This window comes from Serinus canaria, chromosome 1A (genome assembly GCF_022539315.1).
Source record: "Serinus canaria isolate serCan28SL12 chromosome 1A, serCan2020, whole genome shotgun sequence".
In the NCBI taxonomy this organism is placed as follows: Eukaryota; Metazoa; Chordata; class Aves; order Passeriformes; family Fringillidae; genus Serinus; species Serinus canaria.
The window spans coordinates 42,944,645-42,970,558 of NC_066314.1; the positions used below are offsets into that span (position 1 = coordinate 42,944,645).

The 25,914-nt window shown below is 40.8% G+C and overlaps 1 long non-coding RNA gene across 1 annotated transcript in view; it reads right to left on the minus strand.

The window, feature by feature from the left end:
- Positions 1 to 2,390: 2,390 nt before the first annotated feature.
- The window catches only part of LOC115485210 (uncharacterized), a 99,158-nt gene continuing 75,634 nt past the window's right edge, over positions 2,391 to 25,914 (minus strand). Inside the window, exons 7-11 of the long non-coding RNA XR_007780001.1 lie at positions 15,807 to 15,934; positions 15,077 to 15,222; positions 12,044 to 12,141; positions 6,532 to 6,733; positions 2,391 to 2,988 (exon numbers count right to left, since the gene is read on the minus strand). This is a non-coding gene — a long non-coding RNA (uncharacterized LOC115485210). The remainder of the gene's footprint in view (positions 2,989 to 6,531; positions 6,734 to 12,043; positions 12,142 to 15,076; positions 15,223 to 15,806; positions 15,935 to 25,914) is intronic.

The window sequence follows — 25,914 nt, forward strand, 5'->3', positions numbered from 1 at the left end:
GCAGCTGGGACTGTAAACCTATTCCAAGGTCATTCTTCCCATCAGATTTCCTACAATGTAGTTAAATGAAGGGGCAACAAAGCATTTGTAACGATCTGGAAAGCACCTTCCCCATGCACAAAAGAAAAAAATACCAAATTGTCTGATTTCAGCCCTGTTCTTCTTCTTACCCTGCATCCATTACCCAGTGAGAGTCACTGTTTCATATTATGGTCTGAAGAGACAAAGAGTTTTAAAAGATCTTTTCACTGTGTGAGCCAGCCCTGTCCCTGCTGTCTTTCCCTTCTAATGAAGATCACAGAGTAGTTGACATCTTTGATCCTGAGAGCCTCTGAAGAAGTGAAGGTATAATGACATTATTCACTTAAAAGCTAGGGAGATACTGACTGAAACAGCATCTACTGAAATGAAGTAGCTGTGAATAATGAAGTGTCACTTGGATATTCAGAACTTCATTCATTAAAAAACATTTCTGAAAGGAACTGGTTCATGTGTCCCTGGAAACACTAACACAAGACGTGCCAGGCTAAATCAGACTTGGCATTTAGTCTGGAATCAAAGTACTTAAACATAGTCCATCCTCCCACAAAGCTAACTACAGAGCACAAACCCCTTCTTTTGCCTTGTGTACAACTATGCAGCAGTGGGCTAGAGACTCTCTTAAAAGGCAGGTGTAAACAGGGAATACTTATCTCAGCAATATTCAAGAAGCATAGTTCCTCACAGTGTAAAGGTATGACAGCCCCCAAAATACTGTATCATGTGAAAAGAACCAAACTTTTGTCTTTTGGACCAGTCAGAAACCTGTAGCACCATGGAGCTCGTTGCTGCTTAATCTACCTTGATTTTTTGACAGGACATTTTTTATGAACTCCTTGTTCCTTACCTAGACTGCTGTAGAAAACTGAGTTAACACGTTCAAAATTAGCTTGGATGTGTCTAAGTTATACCTTGGATCCTGTAGAGAAAAAAAAGATACAAACTGGGAGTTGAAACTACAGCATTGACGTAGCCCAGCATTTTGAACCTCTGTCCAGAAAGGCATTTCAGTACACATGTAGCTGTAAGGCTCTGAATGGACTTGGCAACTGCTTTAGCTTAATAATGGTAAAGCATGATGTGAGCTCCCTTCTGGATGGGAAATTGTCTCTGAAGGGTTTTATAAAATGCAGTAGAGCCTCAGGAAGCAGGAAACAACATTTATTCAATTTCTCTCCTCTCAACCTGAATGCACTGGAACTAGGATATATTGGCATAAAACTCAGACATATTTAAGCAAATGTCAGAGGCCATCAAAGTCTCAGCAAAGTCAGTTTTGGTGGGTTTGGGCAGGTACAGAGAGGGTCCTTTCCCAAAGCCACACAAGCCCAAGTGCCAAGTGACAGAAGTCAGGAGGAACACCAGAACATGGAACAAGGAGCCACATCATCTTTCTGTGAGGACTTGGGCAGGCTATTGTGCCACTGCAGAGTGCAGGGCCCAGAAGAGTGCTACAAGTAGCACAGCTTCTTAAGAAAATAGCAGTAAGTAAATCTGTATGCAATGCTCTCCTGGTGACAAACCAGTTCAAAAGAAACTCACAATTAGTACCTTCAGGAGAAGAACACCAGTCAAGAGCCCATCTGTGCACACTCACAAACACACAGAGACACCAGCATATTTATCCAAAACAATCCCATATAGCATCTCACTTCAGAACTTGTAGATCACTTGGAGGCACAGGTTCATCTACATGCAGATCATTCCTTTTGCACCCCTACGGATCCACCATTTGCCATCTTCTGCTTCCCAGCTCCCTCAAAGTGAAGTTTCAGACAGACCAAAATACTGAAAATCCCTGCCTGCAGACTGCAACTTTTGGAAATGGCTGTGTCAGCTGATACTCACCCCCTGTAATGACACCATTTGATATTTGAAGCTGTATTTTCATTTCTGAATAATAATGCACATGCCTCAACTCCCTTCTCAGATGTGTCATCCCACTGCTATTCCTTTCTTCTTTAGGCTACAGTTTGGTATTCTTTTAAGTGAACGTGATTACCAATAAAGCATTCCCCACTTTCTCCCACTCCCACAATTTCTCCCAGATCATCTGTTGTACTGTGCCATCATAAATATTTGTGTGGCTGCATGGTTAACCAGATCAAGGAACTGATCCAGATGAAAAACAGCCCCTGGGAAAAAATGTGCAATTTTTGCAATACAGTTCCCCACAAAGTCATACAAATGCTTATGCTGCAGTTGTATGAAGGTTTCCATAAGAATAGGGACAACTGACTGAGAAAAGGGAAGAGGAACAATCTGGTTTTTAAGCAGTTTTTCTGGCCTTAATGTGGTGCCATGGTTTGGCATCTGCTTTCACCAGCATTTGTCCACAGAAAGCACATAGAAATTCCTGCTTTGGGGAGTAAACAAGCACAGCTATTGAAAATTCTTTCTGAATACCCAGGGAAAAGTTCATTGCACAGCAAAATCTAACTCTTGCCAGCATTGGTGCTCAAGTCCATAAAGCCCAAAACAGGGTTCTTCCATTTGAAGAAGAGCATTCTCCTATCAGTGACAAGCTCAAGGATCCTTTGGAGTCGACTGTTAGCACTTTGGAGGCAAACAGCCTATTTCTCTTTTGCTTTCTCAGGATTTAAGGACTGGTGAAACAGAATGCTGCCTCATTACCCATTCCACAGCCCTGTGGTGTAAATGGAAGAGAAAAACATGGAAGCATTACCATTGGATTGCATTTTATCAAAAAGCCTTTTGAAAACAGCTCATCTCCCCATTTAACAGTTTTTAACAAACTAAGCCTAAAACTAGAGACAGAAAGTCCCTCAGTTTCACTTTTTTGTTTTTCTTCACAATAAAGTGACAGTCCCATTGCTGACATTTCTCAGGACTCGTGATAATCTTTTGTGAGACACGTGAAAATTGCAGTTAAATGCAAGCTTGCTGGTGAATAAAGCTCCACAGAAGGCAAACACTGTCCTCCTCCACCTGGAAAAAAAAAAAAAAAAAGGAGAGTCAAGAATTACTGTTTTCTCCCCACTAGTTTGTGGTGTGAGATAGTGGGGATACAAAACCAGCTGATGCCATGAGTGGGAGGACTGATTACAAAGAGTGTTCTCATTGTTTCCAGTAACTGTACAATTAACTTAAATTGTGGCTATCTTTTCACCAGGGGCTTAAGATATTCAGACTAAGGATAGTGTCTAAGTGAACATTACAATTTCCTGGAGAGATTGCAAACCAGTGATCCTCCCTGAAATTGTATATCATTGCTCACCCTTCACTAACCCAAAACACAAGGGCTGTGTGTTACCATAGGCTAGGGGACTTCCTCCACACAGTGCCTGTGCCATGGCAAGCGTAGGAACAGAGCTCTGACACAAATGCTGGGCATATTTAGCATCAGGCAGTAAAGATCAGGGGAAAATGTGCAGAAAGGTAACAGAAAAGGACTGATCTTCATCATATCTACTATTTGGGTAGCTCGGCTAATTTTGATGAATGCCAAGAGGGACTCAGTGATAGACTGCTAGGTGAGCATTTTTAGACATTAAAGGTCAGCTCGAGGGAGCCCAGAGAATGTAAAATCTACTGCTGGGCAGAGACTACTTAAGGAAGTTAGAGGCCTGCTTTTAACACATCCTCAGGAAAGCTGGCAAGAAGAATTGTCTTTGAATTTTTCCACCAACTGCCAGCTTTCTACACATCATTCTGTCTTTACTTCTGGTTGTATTCATGTGGCTTTTAGAGCTGTGATGGCCTGAGAATATGACCAAGGCAATATTTGTAAGGGCAGGTCCTATTTTTATTAAATGAAAGAGACAGGAAGCAGATAGATTTTCAGGCACATAAACTCATCTCCATGTCCCTGAAAGTCAATGTGCTTGGAAGTGTGTCAGAGTTTTTTCTAGCTATACCTGTCTAGGAGAATATGATATTCCCCTTCAACACCCCTCTACTTGATCTGATGCTCAGCTTTCTCCCTCCCCAGTAAAGCCTCCTCTAATCCTATCTCCATTCTGACAGCACTCCCAGCCTTGTTTGGATGCACTGAGTTTTCATACCTTCATTTCCACCTATCTTCCCATTTTCTCATCCTGCCCCACCACCTCTTCAAGGCCTCATTGAGCCAATCCTCAGGAGCCCTACTCTTATTACACTGAAGCTCCTTTGACAGGCCCCTGTCAGGCAGGAGCAGCTCCACAAAACTTAGTCTTCTGCAAGGCAAAGCCACCAGAGAGGTTCACACCAAGCCAGAACCACTTTCTCTGCCAGGCACTGCCTGATAACCAGATGATGGTGCTGTCCTGCTGCAGCCATCAGGAATATAAATAACCCTCAGAAATGGAGTTCCCTTCAGCTTTGATTATTTCAGCGAGAGGGTTCAATCCACTTCCTGGCACACAGTTGCAGGGACAAAGCCAGCAGGATGAAGCAGGGATGGGAATGAAAGGCTGAGTATAGGGTGAAGGAGGAAAGTGGTGAGGTGAGCTAGAGAAATGCTTAGGGTGCCTCTGCCCTGCAGAGAACAGGGGGTCAGAAAGGAGCATTCACTGTAGCAAGGAAGCAGCCTGTGCACAACAGGCATTATTTCCCCCTGCATCTCATAATAACACATTATTTTGTGAGCTTTGTCCACAGCTGCTGTGCAGAAAATACAGGAGCATTTTGCAATACTTTTAATGTTGTTGTGTCATAATGTTCTTCAGTTCTGCATGAAGTTAAAAGGCACAGGAACAGATTAGGACCCAGCTGAGTAAGGGGGGGGGAAAGGCAAAGGAAAGAAAATGGCCAAATACTTGCCTCAATGGGCCATCAAGAACTGAAGGGGCAGCCCCTGCAGACATGCACAGGTTGGCAGCGCAGCAGGACCCATCTGATACTGTGCTTCTGCAACTGAAGACTGAAGAGAGTCTCTTGAAATGAGGGAAAGGTGAGGGTGGGGCAGGAGAAGGAAGAATTTTGAGCAATTCACTGCAGAACACTGAATCTCCCCATAGTCAAGCTTAGCTAAGGGCAAAGAGTGGTAAAGAGTAGGAATACCTCAGATAGGAAGAAAGGAGAAAAAAAAATGTCCCAGGTTTCTGTCTAGCATGGACTGTATGGAGATTGAGCTGCTGGTGAATCAACATGAATCAGCCCTATTACACTCCAGACCACAACCATGATGTAAATTGAGGTGATGCAGCAGCTGAGTCAGAGGCACCTTGCACATCCTGGGTGAGGCACAGAGCTGGGGACAGAGCAAGCTATCAGCAATACCCAAATAAACTCATAAAACCTGAGCAACAGGCCTAAAGTATTTTGCCCTCTCCAGTTCAAATAACCAGTATGTATCATGGCAACATTAAATGTGCAATGGCTCCCTGCCTTCCTTTAAAAGAGCAAGTTCTCCTTCAGGATTGCTTTGTCTCACCAGTGACATCACTGACAAATGGAGGTGCTGTGACTACAGCCTGCCTCACCCCACTCAGGGGCTGGTCAGTACATATGATCTTCTCCCACCATGAACATCTGGAAGCAGAGCCACGTGAGGCAGCAAACCACACAGCAAAATAATACACATTATATTTACATTTTACCATTAGATGTTCTGTTTTTACTTTCATGCATACTAAAAAGAATTTTATGGGTTTTTTTTAATTGATATTGTGGAGGCTGCTGAAAAAGCAGGGTACATCGCTTTGAGCCCTGGACAAAGTGCTCCTCCTTTGACCTCGGATCTCTTTGTGCAATATGTTGTGGTCTTTTTGGATATCATCTCATTGGAAAATAGTAGGGACTGACAGAGTTGGAATACCAGGGGGACACACCAGATGGATGGGAACCAGGGACTTCAGCACTTTCTTTGATGTCTGCATTACTGCAGCTAGAGTGGGGCTGCCTTCTCTTTTGCTCCCTCTGCATTTTGCACATGAGGCCACACATCTGGAAAGGAAAAGGGCTCTCAGCAACAGCTTCATGAGCAAGGAAGAAGGAAACAGGTATATGTTCAACATCACTATACAGCCTACTACCACTACAATGTGGCCCTGATCCTGAGAGATAATACCAGAGCTTTCAAGGACAGTCTTATACCACAGAAGGCACTGCCTGCTTTGTCATTGGCTATGGTAAAAGCGGGCATGGGTATCACAGAAAATTTGACAGTGGTGCAGGTAGAGGGTTACCTGCAGTTTGTACCTAGATATCACCCTTTCAGCTTTCACAACATTTACAACAAATGGTAACAAATCAAAACACAACAGCCTACATAGTGCTGTCTTTACGATAAGGCAGAAAAGAATAACAAAAAGTTCTTCTTAATAAATAAAAATTGTGTGTATGTGATCTTTTTTCTACTGTGTTGAGCATACCAAATGTTCAGAGGGCCTCTATCTCTGTTGAACAGTTTTGATCTTTGCTTTGTATTTGTGCTGAATTAAATGCATGCAAAGGCCTGATGGAGTCAAAGGATGCCTGAAACAGGATTTAAGGTTGAATCATACAACCACAAAATAATTAAGGTTGGAAAGGACCTCTGGAACTCACCTAGTCCAACACCCTGCTCCAAGTAGATCCACTGCCAACACCCTATCTGGTCACTTGATCAGCTTTGCCTTTGCTTTCACAGCACTTTCCTGGGGCTGAGGCTTTGGCAGCAGTGGTGCTTTTGCCAGCTGAAGCTATTCCTACTCCATCTCCAATCCTGGTTCTCACAGTGTCCTCCCAGCACAAACATTTGTGTAGTCTCCTAAGGAAGTGAATCAGCTGAAATATAATCTGTACCACCAATGTCATAATAATTTTTCTATCCAGAACAGTTTCCCAGTCCAACATATTCTGCAGTCATACTCACAACCATGGTGGAAGAAGAGCCAGACAAGGACAAGCAGCCAAGAGGATGAAGGGAAAGAAGTAGGAAAGAGCAATGAAAATGCCTGCCTGAGCCAGAGCAGCAGATTAATGAATTCTGTGTTAATACTAACCCTCAGATAAGCAAGATTCAATTCCTGTTCAAGCCCCTTCACCACTACAATTTCCTTTTCAGGTGTGGGGCAGGGTGATTAGGTATTGCTTATTGAATATTTTCACACACCTGAACTTGTTTGGAAAACTCTATCAAATGTATAGGAATCAGGTGAGTCTGTATATGTGTCAGAAAGAAGAAACAAGCAGAAAGTTGACCTGAACAGAAGAATGAACGAAATAAAATTTTCCAACAGGAATAGCCAGACTGGCTGAGCTACAGAATCTGGGATGTCTCCACCCAACATTTTGTGGAAAGGTGTTTTCTTCAGAATTAGATCAAGCCTGAACAAAGCTGGAGTGAACTAACCTACCTTCACTCCAGCTTTCCCATCTTCACAATATTTCCATATTTGCCAAAAGGACTCAAAACATGATTTAAAATAATTGACAAGAAGATCAATCACTGACCAAAACAATCTGAAGAAATTCCAGACAAGGATTAGATTACTGAAAATTAAAGCAATTGATGCTCATTAGTGCTACTGCCAAGATAAAAAAAAATAAAAATACTTGATTAATTCCATCTAGCAGCAGTATTTAATGCAGACACCTGAGTCAGAAACCAGATCACACCAGTCCCTCTGTGTAATGCATGAAGAGTAGCAAGCACCTCCTGAAGATGATTCACTGCAACATCTAACTTACCATTTCTGTACAAGCCCATTGGAGGTCAAAACTGCCCTCCAAGCAATACTCAAACACCCACGCTCATCACTGACCAGTGAGAGGCTCCATGCACTGTCCTCTCACTTTTTATTTCAACCTCAGTCTCTCATTGCTACTGGTCAGAGTTCAAAAAGCAATTTTAAAGCCAAATACAGACTGAACTAAAACTGTTCACCAAAGAATAACTTGCTAAAAACAGTCCAAAACTGAAGCTTGAAATAATATTTTAAACAACGTAATGACATTGATTTGTTCAAAGATAACACTCCTACCCAGAGTGTAATATTGCTATATAAATTCAGCAGAAGTTGAAGTCTCCAACCAATCCTGACTCTCATCATTACCCTGATTTTAACATTAAATGTATCCTTGTAAACACTTCCAATCCAACCAAAAGTGGTAGTAGCAATAAGTTCTTGGCTCCTAACTGTCAAAAATCCTAACTCATTTCCCAACACTTACCACAGAACAGATGGTACCAAAAAGCCACCTTAAGAGCAAGGAGTAGCTTTAACTAGAACCCTGTGCCAAACCTTTAGCCTCTGTCTACAGTTCTTACAGGTTCAAACTGATGGGTGGCTTGAAGAGCCACAGCCCAGAGATCAAAGATATCCAAGTACACGATAGACACAATGCTCATGTTGTATACACCCTGACATAAACCAAACTGTACTGACAATACTTCTCACAGTAAATATCAAGTGCAGAGCTGCATTCCATTAAAAATAGAATACAGTATTTAAAATCAAGATATTCCCTTCCTAAAGTGTTAAGAATAACTTAACTTTCCAGGATTGATTATAAAGACACGACCTGTATAATCAGGGAAAGGGAAACTGTCCTAATTCCAATTCCTGCTAAATCCCATCCCACAAATTACTGCCTTATTCAGGAAGCCAAACTCACCCTGCTGATTATAAATTATTCTCCTCCAATTAGGTAATGGAAATAATAACAAATATCTTAAGTAACTAATGACAGCTAAATAGCACAGCTTGTATTATGGATACCAAGTATTCCATACCACAAAAATACTCCCAGAATATGAACAAAGAAAGTGCAGTCTGCATGAACTCCGCAAGAGGAAGAGGTACTGACCAAAATGTAGATAATTAAAAATTATTTGGGACTAATCTGAAAGGCAGTTAATCTATCATCCTTCAGAAGCATTCTACTCCAGTGTGTTACTTCATTTCAAAGATGTTATATGGGCTATTTTCTGCCTTTGTACCATGCCATTACAAGATTTTAAAAGTGAGTCATTAAGTGAACTCTGCAAGACCAGTGAGTAGAATATTTCTGTCTGACTAGTCTGAATGCATGCAAAGGGGAAGACCAGACTGAAAGCTGATTACACTGCTTTTAACCATGTCCCTGAGTGCCATGCACAGTCTGCACAGTGACTTTTAAGTGCCACGTGATTATTATGTAGAAGCAAGCTAATCTTTGGTGTATATTAGCTTGAAGCTTTCAAAGAGCATAATATATTTTCATTTTACTAGTCCTGAATACAAAGAAAAATTTAATAAAAACTCCAATTAGGAGCTCTGCTGGATATGAATATGGTCAAAAGGGTTTTGCAATTTGATATCCAAATGCTAACATATTTATCTTAGAAATTAGAGAATTCTGGCAGCTAACTAGTGAGATTGCAGCAGGGCAGCAACACATGAAGGCAACCTTCATTCTGCCCCCTGGCTAGCAGATTATTTGTAATAGTTCATGGATGAGAGGACAGGAGAAAGATACCAAAACTCAGCCTTTGCTGTTCAGTATTAAAATACTCTTGTGTGCTCATAAGCAGAACTACAGTTACCATATAAGAGCAGGAATTAAGAGGGAGGATAAAAGATTAGTTCCCCCTTTTGATAAGGAGGAATGGCCAGGGATTCAGACCCTCACCTCTAGCCACCCAACTGACTTCAATTTCTTGCCAGGTCAAGAGACCCACTGATTGTGCCTTCTGCTGTAAAATGGCAATAGCAGAACATCAGGGGCAGGGCAAAAGGAAGCCTGGAGACAGAGAGGTGTTGAGATGATATGAGTATAGCCAGAGGCGTAACAGAGAAGATTTGTTTGCTTAAAGGGACGGCTGGTTGCTCTAAGGTGCAATGGTCCTGCTCCACCAGGCTGGTTGCTTTAAGATGCAATGGTCCTGCTCCACCACTTTCTCCCCCTTCCTGGTCTGTTTCCCTTTTCCCACACACACAGCTTCAGCTCCTCTCTTGTGCAACTTATGATGCTCTATTGGTACAATAAAGCCAATTCAACTTACTAAGCAGTAAAAACCCTATGCTTTGCTTTTGTTTTGGAATTATTTTTTTATTTAGTGCTGCCAAGTTGAATCAGGTTAGATCTAGAGACAATGAAGAGGACAGCTGGAACTATGCAGCCTGAAGAGGGATGGAGCATGGGAGAGCAGCAGGATCTTCCCTCTTCAATAATTCGCGAGACTGGGAGCTCTAGCATGTAACTGCCCCCGACTGATGGACACCTCAGGTCCACAGGCACAGAAAAAAGGAGCAGCTGCTCTTTGCTAGGAGTGGAGATCAAAGCCTCATCCAGCACAGGCACCAGAACTCCAAGAGACCCCAAGAGATTGACAAGGAGCTTGCAAACACATAACAGAGCTGGAGCTTCATATAAATTTTTTTTAAAGAAGACTGAAACAGTAGCAGAGCAAAAATATAGGCAGGGAAGTTTACTGCCAGCTAAGAAGAATATCCTCTTTCCCTTCCCAGAGAAGTTATTAAGTCTTGGTTTCAAATGACTGCACAGTGCTACCCCACCAGATTTGATACTGTTATTCAGTTTGTTTGCAAATAATATCATTTTCCTAATCTATTTTGTTTTCATAACATGCTTCAAGGACACCCTATGCATTTATACAAGGGGGTACCAAGTGGCCATCTTCAGCAAGAGAAAGCTTTGGATCTGTGCAGTAGAAATTAGTAAAGACATTATTGGTTGAATAGACGCCTTTGCATCCAGTGAGGCCCAACAGAACATCCAGTGCCTCATTAAGAATTGTTGTTAGTTTTGGGATAATGTTCCAGAAAATTATAACCACTGTGTTAGCAGAGTAACAGCACATACTGCTCTTAGATCTTACCCCTGGGAAAGCTAAGGCTGTCTCCCTTTGATGCAGAGACTTTCCCAGTCTAAAGTATACCATGCATCTTGCTAGGGGACTCAGGAATATTTTCCTGATTACCACTTAGTCCATCTGTAAGAGGGCAGTGATATATACCTACAACACATCCATCATTCTCCTGAGTCCTGGGTGAATACAGCTAAAAGCATGCCCAGAAACACGCAGAAGCAGCAAGGACCATCATGGGACTGTTGGCACCACACCTGCCCACCTTTCACTTGCCAGCCTGCATGACTAAGCCTTCATTTAAAGCTGGATCCCTTGGGAACCACTGTCAGCACACATTTGGAGCACAGCCTGTACTCATGACTCTGGCTCAGTGGCCAGGTGTCCTAATTCCTCTGCTGCCAGGCCCCTATGGACTGACACAAATTACATTATTAATGCCTGGCTGTAGCTGCTGGAAGCAGTGAAGCAGGTTTATTGAGCAGATAAATGCACCACCTTGAAGAATAATGTATACTCTACCTTTCACAGTATTTTATATATACTTTATATATAAAGTACTTTCCCTGCAGTATTTATCCCTGTGGTGGTGAATTACACTGCATAAAGAAGGCAATCAGATCATAAAACCTGTATATATTCCTACACAGTGTGATTAACACAGAAAGGAAATTGCAATTGCTCACACCTGCTATATACATTGTCCCAGATGCTCAGAAAGAATGGTGGTTACATTTTTTTCTCACTTTTGAAAGATAAAGAAGAATATCATCTGTCAAACTTCAAGAGTAGATTAACCAGCCTCAGGTGAATTTCAAAATAGCAGTATTCAAAGGGCAGAGAGCACACCTCGCAATATGTGCTGCAAAGCTCCCAGTACACTAGAAGTGCAATAAATAAATGATCATAACAATAAAGCTGTCTTGCATGTAAATAACAATTCACCTTGATGTTTAAATTTAGCAAGCACTATTTCCCACTGTACATCAGTTTTGATGTACTTATAAGGCAAAATCACAAAGTGTTGTTCTGATAATCTCAACATCATGGTGCAAGGAATGGCACATAAAAACTAGGTAAGGAGAATTTAGGAAACTGAAAGAAATAAAAATATATTCCTGGGAAATTAAAACAACACAAAGTAAGTGTCTTCATGGCAGTTCACAGAAGACTCGAGGTAATCTATTAGCTGTTTAAAAAGTGATATAGAAAGGATAAAACTGGCATCACCCAGTTTTAGGCACTTCACAAGCATGCAACTCTTACCACATCCAGCAGGGAGGGAGAAGCTCCTTCACTGGCTGATCAGGACTCTTAACTCAGGTGGTCTTGGTTGCCTTGTTCTTGGTCTCACTCTCTGCAACCTACAGAAAAAGTTTCGGCAGCCTGGTTGGCTGATGTTGTGGCTGAGGCCACAGGATTCATCAGCTGGGCTGCCTCAGACACCATGAATACTTGCCCTAAGCATCTAATGCAAGTAAAAAAAAGTCTTGCCTTCCTTATCTAATACTGCATTAGTCTGACATTCTTTATTCATACATTATTTCTCAAATAAAAGGTATTGAAATAATTAACTAGTTTTGTTTGGGGTTTTTTTTGTGTGTTTTCTGAAGCATCTCCAGAAAACACACAAAAAAAATTTAATGTAATTTAAACATACCCAGTGCAAAATTCCAGTAATATGAAAAGCAGAAGGAAATAAATCCATAAAAGGTAGTTACATTTTCCCTTGACACAGGAGCCTACAGGATCCTAGGTGGCCACTGCTTCCCATCAGGCAGTGTCTTAAGTTCAGACCCTTTCTCAAAAAAAGAAGACAAAATTTGAGTTCAATTTTTTTTTTTTTTTTTTAAAGCTATGTAATTTCCAGACGTGTGTTTAACTCATTGTTTTTCAGAAACTTTTCATTTGGTTATAGCTCTTCTTACTGAAATTCCATTTTCTGCCTTCTCCCAAAGGTATGGTTTGGTTGTTTTATCTGGCACACTGAAAAACCCTGATGGAGGTAAGACAAGGTAGTCTCACAGGGCTGAAGCTGCCTGGTCTGGAGTGTCCTAGGCTGCCTGCTCCACTGGGGCTGAGCATAAAGCTCCAACCCATGTCTCCCAGACCATCACAAACATCACTATCTAAAACCCAAACACTCATTCCTCTAATGTTTGGAAATACATGGGAAAAAATGCAACGAATAACGTTCAGGTTTGTAGCTTAAACTATACACACAGTTACAGAAACAAAATGTGCTGCCACCAAATGAATGCAGCCAAAGGGGAAAGAGAAGGAAACTGGAGAGTCAAGAGGACCAGAGTGGACAGCACACTGCACAGAAGCAGTAAAAATGCAATGTTCTTCCTTCCCCTCTTGTTTTGCAGCTGGGCTAGGTTACTTTTACTTATATAGACTCTCTTTCTAGAGTTCTGTACTCCTGCTCATTGGTGGGAATACCAAAATCCAGCAAAACAAAACAGATTCTCAGGTAATGGCCTAAGCAGGTACAGATGAAGGTTAAGGGTTTCTATGCTCTTTAGAGCAAGGACAGGTGGAACACAGGGCTGACTAGAAATACAAGCCCTGATATTCCCTTCTGAGCACTACTCAGTTTGGCTCAACCATAGTTCAATCCTGCCCAAACCAGCTATATTTTCGAGATGTCACCTTCTGCTAGAAGTCACCCAAACCTGTTCAGCATTATCCCTTTATCTTCATGTCCATTCCAATATCAGTCACACACTCTTCACTAATTCACAACAACATGGTTTGGAAAAGAGCATTTCTTCTTATCTGGTATTTTTCCAACTGTGTCATTCCTATTCCACTACTACTTGCTCCAAGAAAAAATATTCAGCAGAACATACAGTTAGTATCCAGCAAAAGCTGCTGTGTAGTGTTCTTGTTGAGGAGAGAAAAGCAGCTAAAGACAGAACTGCAGCTCAGACTGTTATTCCTGAACTCAGGTAACTAAAACAAGAGTCTTCATCACCAGCTTATCACCATTATTGCAAGGAACACTAATTTATTTTTTAATTTTTCAACCAATACCAATTTGATTATCTGGTTTTGTGTATAAATGCACCCAATGTAGATGTTCCATGGTTTTACTCCATTCTCTAGGACATTTTTCTTTCTCTTCCAAGGCATCCTGTTTTTTTGTCTTTTCACACTGTTCCAATTAGGAATGCTTTTTCTTAATTCCATATTTTCTATATTGTGTTTAGAATTAAAAAAAAAAAAAAAAAAGCCCTGTAAGCCTAAAAACAACAAACTGGCACCAAACTGAAGTAAAAAGCTTTTAAAATGCTTCTAAATTTTCTTTCAAGACAGAAGCAAGATTACAATGTTTTTCTTGGCATGACATGTTCTCTTTGAAATACTGAGACTATTCTTGATATGTTCTTGTTTTCCTTGTATTTTATTTTAACAAGATGTGTCCTTTGGGAATGCATCACGAGTCCCTTTTCATAGGTTCACTTTGTCATCTAACTGTGGCATCTCTCCAGTGCCAAGTATGCAAAGTATATTTTTTGCTAAATGTTATTTAAGTGAGTTTGAGAAATTTTCACAGACCTACGCAAGTCTCACAGACTTTGACACCAGATGTGATATCTAGTGGTAACCCCAAAAAAAAAGAAAAAAGTGGTTTTTGCAGGAAATCCAGGTAAACAAGTGTTGGAGCTGTTGAAATAACATGAAAACCTTCTTGAAACAGTGAAACACTGAATTCAATACGGCTCTCAGTTACGAGTTGTTCAGAAATGCCAAAGTCCCAACACCCTGTTTTAACAGAATGCTGTAAAAAACAGTTTCAAAAACTATACTGACAGTAGATAAAGGAATGTGGACACATGGATGGAAGGAGAAAAATGTGTTGATCAAGATGATTGCATTTGATCAGAAAACAGTGAAAATGTGACTTTAAAAATGCAACTTTAAAAATCTGTTCCCTAAATTTCACAGTATCATGATTTTTAAGCCAGGGTCAGGATCCTTTGAAGGGCCACACTGCTAACCTTACAGTGACTGGGCTGCCTGTACTGAACACATATACATGGTGAGCAGTCCATGCAATCCATTGGTCAAATACAACTGTAATGACTGCTTCAAGGCTTTCTAAAGCTTAAATGTGTTTGTGGATATTGGATAAGACAAACAAAGAGCTATGTAGGCTGTTTGGAACAAATTGTTACATTAGTCTTCAGAGATCCTTTCAGTTGTGGATATAGTTTGGAGGCTAACATTTTTCTAATGTTTAAAAAAAAAAAATCAAAATAAAATTAGTCTGCACTAGCAGAAAATTAAAACCTTGTCAGGGATACTTCAGGACATTCAGTGACTGTGAAAGGCAAATCATTCATCCAGCTTGCTGGCAGCTAATGTTCAAATACATTGTTGACACTCTTCTTTTTTTCCAGAGTACAGTACTTGAGGATCTCTTGAACAAAAAAGACCTGTAAAAACAACAAACATACAAACAAAAAATTACTTCTAGAATGGTTATGATCTCTACTTGCAGTTTCTTGTCGTTTCAAACAATTCAGTTTCTCTTTCCTTCTCTCATTGCTTGATGCAAATATAGCACAGAGTACTGTAATGCAAAACCATATTCTCAGTTTCCCTTTGATACAGTTTTCTGGACATTCACAGCATATGGAAATCATGTGAGTTTTCTTGCTTCTCAGTTCCAAGTTCAGACTGCCTTGGAATTTGGAAATATCTATTAGAGAATTGTATCATCCTATTGTAACCCTCCCAAGCTTAGTCTTCATTTCTACTTTTCCCCCAAATAAACAAAAATTAATAGTTATTGTTGCTATTCATGAAGAGGATGAATTCCAGGGTTATGTGATATGGCAGGTAAACAGAAAAACTATCCTTCTTATGCAAGCCATCCATACATTATGCTAAACTTGGTGTAGAGAAAGCAAACCTCACAAGTTCTTGGCAACCTAATTCCATCACTGCTTGCAGACAGAATGAGATGACTGGTGGTGGTAGGAAGGCTGAGAAGAAGAGAGGGTTTTAAATGACATACCCTTGGTAATTCATTGCAGAAATCAAGCCTACTAGGTACAGCTGCTGCATGGCTGTGAAGATGTTTCACACGGCCAGCACTGCCCTTGACAGCAGGTGGGGTTTTGGATAAACAGCATCAGGAAGCAGCTAGCAAAAGACAAAAGAAACACTCTTGGAAAAACTATGTTGGAATTTGATCAACATGTTTTCCAGACAGCTCAGCTCCTAAGAGAAACACAGATTATTTCAGTTCAAAAGCAATATCCAACTGGGGAAAAATCCAAAAGATAAAAAACTACATAGCAGTAATGCTTGGTCAAAAGAGTTTGAGCTACTCTAATATTTGTGTGATACATATCAGTCCCTACTTCAGCTTTAGCATCTGAATTTGAAGACCCAGTGTTAGACTTCATCCTAAAAAAGAATGGAATAAAGGAAAGGAGAGATATACCACAGAAATGGTGCTTCCAATGTGGGCTCCTCCTGGGAGCATTTTAAGCTGGGTCCAGCCATCCCTCTCACCACTGTATGTTGCAGAGAGACAGCAATGCAAGTGTGTAAAGGCAAGATTCAGCTGCTGTGAGAACCACACCTGGATGGGTATATGTCTAAGACCTGTTTTTAATCTGCAGGCTTGCTTTCAGTGCATGCCTGTTCCTGAGGGATTCAGACATTTGGGACCCCAGACACTCATTTGAAAGGCTGCCTGCAGAGAGAGACAGGATGAGGAAAAACAGACAGTAGCTTCATTGTGCAGGTGCAGCATGATTATCCATCTCCAAAGAAAAGCTCTGCAGAAAACAGGGCTTTCTCAGACCAGTTTCAGATTTCTGGATGAGTTTCCACTGGAATTATCTCCAGCACAAAGCTCACTATCTTCTACTCTGAATGTGAGTCACTCACATACAGAACCACATACACATAATATAACTATTTTAAAAGAGGCCAAAAATAAAGAGAGCACAAAAGTCCTCTTTAGAATGAATGGGATAGAGAAAACCATATCTAGCAGATGACAATTGCACCAGTTAATGCACTTCTGGAAGACATTCAACCCTGTAATGTGCAGCATATAAGAACCAAAACAAAAGTTACATAACATTGCATTACATTGACATAGTTTTCTAGGTAGAGGCACTGGCTGGAGTTCATATAAACATATCCATGGAAAAATAATATCTCATCCACATGTACAAGATTTACCAAATAAGAAGAAGTATCACAGCACTTGGCAATTATCAAAACGTGCACTTCATAAAGTGTAGCTATGAAAAACAATATCCAGTGTTTCCTAATAGGAAATAGCTAATATAGGAGAAAGTGGGTTTTATTCAATTGTCTCCTGCCTTACGAGGAAACAATTTTATCCCATGGATACCATACAACACACCCCACACAAGTCTAGGCTTGGTAGCACTCCATATTTTGATTTTGATGCAACACCAGGACATACTTCACGTTGTCCTAATTCTTACTCTGCTCCATGTAAAGCTATTTCGGAAGCATTTAAATCTCAACATCCGAAATAGAAACTTTAATTAACATTTCAGCTATGAAGACTATTTTTAAAAGAGTAACAGTGCAGTTCTTATTCTGCTAAGCAAAAACTCAAAACATTCAAACTGCATGTTAAACATTACAAAACAGAAAGGGAGGGTCACCAGCAGCATCATTTGTAAGCATGTATAAGTATTTTTGTTCTTGATAATTAGGAACTAAGCAAAACCTTACCATGAGATTTGTCAGCAAACTTGTGTAGTTGCACAACACCTTGGAAAAAGACGTAAATAAAGCCAGCCTTAGCTGAGAATTTAGAAATATTGCTTCCATTATATTTCAGGGTCTGTATACTTTTTTAAAAGAGTTCTGAATCAGATCTTAATAACTTCATTATAAACCCTTGATAGAGAGCTGAGCATTCTTCTTTTCATATTTTTTCTCATGTGTTGAAACAAAAGGCATGAAATTATTCCAGAAACCTTGATCCAAATAGATAAAAGGAAGGAACTGAAGGAGTGCCCGATATTACATAAGACTTAATGTAAACTAAATTTTATTTCCCCAGGCTTTGATTGCTCCTATTCAATCCAGATACCTATGCTTCTTCTGGCTCTTTTTCTACCACAGCAATCTGCTCAAAGAATTCTCTCAAGCTGTGTCTATACTGTGGGAACCAACAGTGTTTTTGTAAATCTCAGGTGTGGGCATATCTGGCATGTCTTATCTTGACCTGGGGTGTATCAAGAGCCTGAGCCACTTGTTGGCATCCAGCTTACAAGGAAGGAAAGGTATACAAATTGCTTTCTCTTCACTTTTCATCCTGCTTTAAGAAGAGAATGTAGGCAGGCAGAGTGGGAGGGCATCACAGTGCAGTCCAGCAGGTGCTCCCATTTAGACCTAAGAAACTGTACAAGGAAGTAAAAATTAATCCTTAATATGGTGCTTATCCATGATTTTGCACATCTTTAAAGCACTAATCACTCTACAAAGTTACAGGCAAAAACATAACTAAATTTCTGCCCACGCAACCTTGTTATGAGGACACATTGTGATAGGACAAGGGGGAATGGCTTTAAACTGAAAGAGAGTATGCTTAGACTGGATAGTAAGCAGAAATTCTTTACTGTGAGGGTGGTGAGGCAGTGGAACAGGTTGCACAGAGAAGTTGTGGATGCTCATCCCTGGATGTGCTCAAGGCCAGGTTGGATGGAGCTCTGAGAAACCCAGTCTAATGGAAGGTATCCCTGCCCACAACAGTGGGGTTGGAGCCAGATGATCTGTCCCTTCCAACACAAAGTATTCTGTGATTATGACATCTTTACTAGCAATTAAATAATTCCTAAATTGTGAAATTACTTAAAAAAAAAAAAAAAAAAAAAACGAATCAAAAGAGACTCACAAATCCAGTTACCTGAAATGAGATAGCAGAAATCACAACTTCTACACCTGCAACATCAGGCTGAGTAACTATTGGAAACAATGACACGATGGTGGCTCTGAGAGAACGGCTTTAGTGTCTGGAGTAGCAACAAGACTGCACAGGAGCAATCATGAGGAACACAGACACATTGATTTTGGAAACCACTGAGACTTGTCACAGCAAAATATTATTCAGAGCTGCATGATCATAAATGAGGTTTTCATAAGCATTTAGGAAATTACATTCTAGCTAATTCTTAAAATTTGTTAGATTACAACGAAAGATACTTCCCTTATTTCAAGACATGAAAGATGAAGTGGCAAGTGTGCCACCAAGCACCTTTGTCAAATCAGGAGCACAGTCCACAGGAAAGGAGTGTGTGTGCTTCACTTACAGGGAAATTTCTTGATGCATCTTAAGCTTAAGTAAAGGAAGAAATGTAAGTTCCTTATGTATGTCTGAAGTAGGAAAAAAAATCAGAACTCCCTAAACATACTAGACAATCTGTCCAAAGCTCTGCAAAAATCAAATATTTTAAGAATAGAAGGCACTTCACTTCAAAATGGCACTTCATTTATTTCATTAAGCCCCTACAACTTACTGTAGGAGGAAGAGCATACAAAACATTTACAGCTGGAGATGCCTGAGATGAAAAATTCCCAAGAAAGTCCAAAAAGAGCTGGCAAATCCAGCTCCTCAAAATTGCTAATGTAATGCTAGCAGCACTTCTATTATTACATAACGGATTTTACAGGTATTCAGCCATTATTTTTTCAGGAAGGACCAGAACTATTTACTGCCTTATGAAAGTTCCAGATGTAGAAGAACGTTAATTAAACAACAGTTTTCAGCTCTATAATTCTGATTTCAGTAATGACTGACTAATTACCCAGCTTTATCAGTTGAAAGCCAACTGTTATCTTACAGAAAGTTATTGAAACCATTTAAAAAATATCTCCATTTGCTCAGCCAATCTAAATATCAGAGGTTGTTTTTTTGTTTTTTTTTCCCAGAATCATAGAAGATGATTTAAATTCTTTTCCTGGAACTGAAAATCAATGCTATGTGCAACCAGGGTGTTAAACATGGTTTAACATCAGAGCAAGAATTACACCACAACCAGCAAAAGGCTCTTGTAACACTGCAGTCAAGCCAATTGTGTATTGTCCCTTTCCAAGAACTCCACTGCTCAGAACCCTTTCAGATTTGTAAGACATTCCTGTTTGACATATTTCAAAAACAGTGTTCTAATGCATAGCTCTTCACTATGATTAAATTTATCCTTCTATACTGAAGAGAGACATAGAAACTTCTGCTCAAAATTGTGTGTTTTCTCCAGTCATAAGCATAACTCCATCATTTCTGAGGCAGTTAAAGACTCCCAAAGGCCACCATTGCCTCTTAACCTAGGTGGATTCCCTTCCCACATTGCCCTCTCTAATTTCTTTTCTTGTTCTGCTCTGAATATGAACACTTTTAAAATAACTTTTACAGGGTTTATATTCAAGAGAAACTTAGTGTTTTTTCATGGCAGAAAATCACCAACTACAAAATTCAATATAGCTTCTGAAAGGAATGTAACTGTCATTACAATGTATCACTCTGTTTCCCTTTTCCCTTCCCCTCCCTTTCCCTTTCCTCTGCTCTCCTCTCCCCAAACCATTCCTAATGTCACTGTTGCTTTACCCTACTACTGTGATAAACCATGAAACTCTTAAAAGAGTGACTGTCACACAGCACACCCACACAAATTTTTGTCGTGCTATCTACTCCATCCAATGCAATCTATTTTTACTACATCTGGAAGTGGGTTGAGATTAGGACAGGCAGTTAGAGCATAGTGCTAATAATGCCATGGGTGTGGGTTCACTTAAGAGTTGGACTTGAGGATCCTGTGCATCCCTTCCAACTCAGAATACTCTGTGACATTAAAGTGAATGAACAACTGTTAATGACAACTGACATAAAATTATGTCTGTCTTTATTGTTAATGCTGTCAGTCTGATAATACTGCTCTAATTACAGGACTATACTAAACCAATGAAGTTATACTAAATTACTACCTGTTGCCACATCCTAAAACTTGCATAACTAAGGTTTATGAGCTGCTACATGCAGCATCTTTGAGTTCTGAAGCCTCTTCTCACCAAAAAGCTGCAGAACCTTCTCGTGGATTTCACACACAGAAAGTAGAGGCAGATGGGATGAGCTGAGCAAATATACTTGGCAGGATTCATGCACTAATAGATCCAAAGATACAAAAATGGAAATTAGTTTTCTTCTTTTTATGTTGGAGTCATAGATTTCAGTCAATACTTCATGGATAGACCCAGTTCTTCATTGACAGGCTTCCTCCACCTGCCCTCTATTTAGGGAAAATACTTATCATTCAAAAATAACAACTGATCTTCCTTGTCATAATTTCAGATATAGATAGCAGCTTCTCTGAACAGGACAGTACCACCAAGCATGTTTGTTGGTGGGTTTTATTAATCTCAAATCATAGTCATTACTTATCCTGATACTGGTTTGTATTCACACAGTGACTCTGCTTCTTGCTTACTGTAAATCTTTGGTCTTACTTTTGTCTGTGCACTTGCTGATTCTGCTGGCTGACACTGGCACTCTGTCCTGCTCCACCTTCTCCCCTGAGTTTCCTTCCTCTCCTCCCTCTAATGATTGGTTTCCCTAAATTCCATTCATTAGAGAGGTCAGGAACAGACAGCATCCTAGCCACATGGAAAAGTGTTTCTTCTAATTCCCATTTTAGGATAATCTCTGTTCCAGATGTTTACAAGCATTACCTGGTTGTGAATTGCTAGTGTGCATTTGCTCTAAAATAGGCAACAGAGTGTAAGAGTATTAAATTGCAAAACACTGAGAGAAACAGCAGAAATTGCCATGTTGGTTGTTACAGCTGCTTGCCACACCTATAATTAGCATTGTCTCACAATTCCCATTCAGTGGTGGGTTTTTTTTTAGTTCTGAATACTTCACCAGATCTCCATCTCTGTAGCTTAAATTTTCCATCTGGACATCTGCTTTGAGGCAGTATCAGTCATAATAGAGCAACAATGTGTAAAAATGAATCCAAATAAAAGTCTGCTTTGCCCACATTTTGCTCATGTCAAAGAACAAAGGTTAACATTTTCTTTAGGAGCTTTTATATCCCCATATTTGGAGACAGAAGTTTGAAGCTTAGCAGGGAATAGCCTGGTTTAAGAGAACTTTTTCTCACATACATGGGAGGAGAGGAGACATGGAGGAGGGTAGTCTGGGACAGAAATCTTAAGGATTGAATTTTGGAGGAGTTAAAAGGTCAGAGTGAAGAGAAAAAAGCTGTCTACAAAAGGCAGAGAGATCAAAGCCTTCTAAGATGTGGTCCCCTTCAGAGGAGGCATCTCACAATTCTGCTGCAGCAAACACAACACAGGCAAACAAACTCCCTGCACCCTGGGGAGGGCACACAGGAAGGGTGGGTCCTTGTCCAGTTAACCTAAAGGCTTCAGATGGCTCACACAGGATATCCATATAAGTGCCATCTCGGTGCAGATGCTACTTTGTGTTTAAAAATCTCATTAGGTAGGGCTTATACTGTGAAACATTTTCTATTCCTCTTAAGCCCTGCGAAGTGGCACACAACAAACCTGTCGCTGAAAAAAAAAAAAAAACCCTGAGACTGCAGAAAAGAACAAGGAAATTATTTAGTTGTTTGGATCACCCTATCTTCATTTCCCCCTCAATACAATATCTTTTCTTTAAAATACAGTTTTTCAGGAACTTTCAGTATGTGCACTGCAGGAACACTTACCATTGGTTTCCAAAGACCCTGTACCTCATTCAATGCACACCAGATCTTACACAGAGATGCCTTCCAGAGAGCACTGTTGGCTCTTCAGGCTTGCTTCTTCTTCTGCAGAAGTTGTAAAGCATGTGGTAAAGAAGATTTATATCTTCCAGAACAGAAAGGATCATTCCACAGCTGAATACTTCCAAGAATAAATGGATTCTATATTTGTCTCTGCCACAGACTTCCACAAAAGGTACTTCGTGGACCTGTGTTCTTTCAGAGATATGTACAGCTCCTTAGTACATGTAAAGAGTGAAATGCCTGCGCTTAATAAATCCCTTGACTATACTTGTTTTTCAGCCTGTCTACTGTGTTGTTCCCAAATACCTCAACTGGAAGCCTGAATCTCTGCTACTCAGAACACAGGACAACCAGAAGACTCAGAACTAGAGATGGCTGAACTGACGTGTCCTGACTCCCAAAAGTGTGGGAAGGAGTCAGAGTCTGCAAATCCTTCAGCCCCACAGCTAGAAAGAGCAGCCACACTGAGATCCAGACACTTTTCCTGAAGAAAGCATTTAATGATTTGCTCCTTCAGATAAACCTGGACAGCCACTGCATGTGAGGCCTCCTGTAGCTAAACCACACTTTTTCTTCTTTGTCAGGGTCCTAGGTGCACCAAGATTCCTTACTGGTGTTGATGAAACTCACTGGAGGCCTCTCCCACCACCCTGCCCAGAGTCTAGGACTCCATTTCAACTCAGTCCAGAATCATCAATCCCTAAGCTAGAGATGCCATAGGAGTGCCAGCCTCTAGCCCTGCCTCTTGCCTGAACTTCAGATCCACACTGCACTCTTGTCTCCAACCCCATCTCTGGCCTCATCTCCTTGTTCCCAGACAGATAACCTGGCTGAATCCTGGATGTGGGTCATCACTCCTCCAGTCTGGGCTGTTGATGGAGCCTGTTCCAGCACCTAGCTATGCCCATCATGTTTGGGTCTCATTGGAAAGTATCCCATTGGTTAGGGAATAGCCTGAAGTGGGATGACTGTCAGCCCTGAGGTCTCTGTCCCACAAAGGAGAATGCTGCTAAGGAGTAATACACTTAAGGACAGCCTACACTTGGGTTCACTTATAACACACTCAGTCTCCAGCTAAGAAATTGGTCAAGCTGTGACAAGAAATCATTCTCCAGAGCACCAGGTAAGACAAGCACTGCCCAAGTCTTGGTTCTCCTGGACACAGGGTATATGCCAAATTAAAATCCTGTTTTCTTGTTCTTCCATTTTATAACTGCTATTCACTTATAGGAGTCACTGCTGACTCTAAATCTATGAGAGCTGATGTATCTCATTCATCTCCCACATACTTCCCCTTTTTGAAGAGTACAAAGTATCATTAAAACACCTTTTACAGAATGCTTTGGCAGTGCATCAGATCCCTCCAACCCTAAGCACCTTTTCCTTTCAGAAATTATATCTGAGTAGGACAGTGACACCTATAAAAAGCACTCTCTTGAGTGCTACCCATCAATGAGCCTTCAGCCAGGCTATAAAACAAGGGCACAGACAAACACGTGCCAAAACACAGGGTACGTCAGTTTGGGCATCTACAAAAAACATTCCCCGTGACATAAGCAGGGCAGAAATCCTAAATGATTCCTCAGCCTCTTTTGCGTCAGCCTCCTATCAGAGTTGGCATTCAATGCTGGCTTTCCACCTTTTTCCATCCGTCAGCTTTGACAAAGAGAATTTTATCTGCCTCTGCCAGTTTTAACACCAGAGTCAAGATGCTGAGTGGTCACAATGAGTGCAAACCCTGTGATGCAGTTTGAAACAAGTAGAGACAACGTTTTCCTGGAAAAATGTATCCAAAGCAGATGTAAGCCTGCTGAATGTAAAGCATGAGTCCACAATAGGACTGGTGATAGGAAGAAGGCCTGACAATTAGGATGGAGGATGCTCACCCCAGCTCTGCTATTAACATGCTCTATGACCTTGAGTTATTTCTCTCCCTGCTCACCTCTGTCCTTTTGATCACCTTGGCCATTCCAGTTACAAAGTCAACACTTTCCCCAGGTCCCTCATTTGACCAATGCTATTAGCATTCCCAGCACATTTTAGGTGGTGCAACCACCTCCAGTGAGATGGTACATTCCTGCATGGTGAGTCCACACCAGGGAAATATGGATAGCTTGGTGGTTGGTGATGGTGATGGCTGTCTCTTGGAAAGAGAGGTGTGCATTCTTGGCAGTAGCAGCAGCAATTTCTGACTCTGTGCTGGCCAGTGGGCAAGTGCAGGAGGAGGTGTAGGAGTGCCTGACAGCTGCCAAAATATCTGCTTCCCATCCTCTCACAGATAAAGACAGCAGACTGGATTTTGTTGTGTGTACCACTTCGACACATCTGCAGTGTTGCCAGAAGGTTTCAGCTGGGGACACCTGCTGTGGCTGAGCCAGTACAAGCCTGAAAACCAGGCCAGGGCTGTGGAGGAAGACCAGTCCATCCCTGCAACACCTCACTGGACTTGTGAGACAAGGGCAAACTCACCTGGCACTAGACCAGGACTGAAGGCATCCCCTGGCCCTACAGGGTAATGTCCCAGCTTCAGCTGTGAAACCTGAAAAAGACAATTCTCAGGGAGATGCAGCAAGTGTGGGGGGAGCAGGGGAATGCCCAAGGGTAGCCTCCAGTAACCTCAGCAACAGAGCAGTGTGAGGAGAGGTGGTACTGAAATGGCTGCTAGGGACAGCAGGCAGTAAAGCCACAGAACTAATCAGCACATTTGACTAATGATCTTGGTTGCCAAATATATTTCCAAAAATCCCATGGGAAGCTCTTAGAAATAACATTCATACTGAAGATGGTACCTATTTCTATGTCTCTTCTGACTGCAAAGAATGTTTCATTTTATTTGTATTCTTAATACTGAATGAGCAAATAAGGAGTCATGAAGCAGAACAAGTGAAAACTGCCTCTGCAGAGAAATTTCTTACCCATACCATTTTCTGCACTAGTTTCATGAGGAGCCATCTCTGGGAAAAGAGACAAATTACGAGGTTGGCACTTGCAGGTCCCATGAAACTAATAATGTTAGTGAGAGGATATGATATACAGTGACATTTCTCTGGCCATCAGAAGTTAAGGGAACAGAGAAGGGATGAAGATAAGTAAAGAAAACAGTTCTAATCTGAGATTTTTGGCTATGTGGTATAAAATTAACTATTAAAAACAAAACAGGCAAGTAATTATAGTACACTCTTCCAGCGTATTATTTTGCTTTATCTCAAAATTTCTCTTTCCTAAAGTAGATATTTTAGATATTTGAAGATTTGTAGCTTCTCTTATCTCCTGTTTTGATTAGAGCCTTTAATAATAGCATTAAAATAAAGAGTCAAAAAGAGAAGACAAACTGGG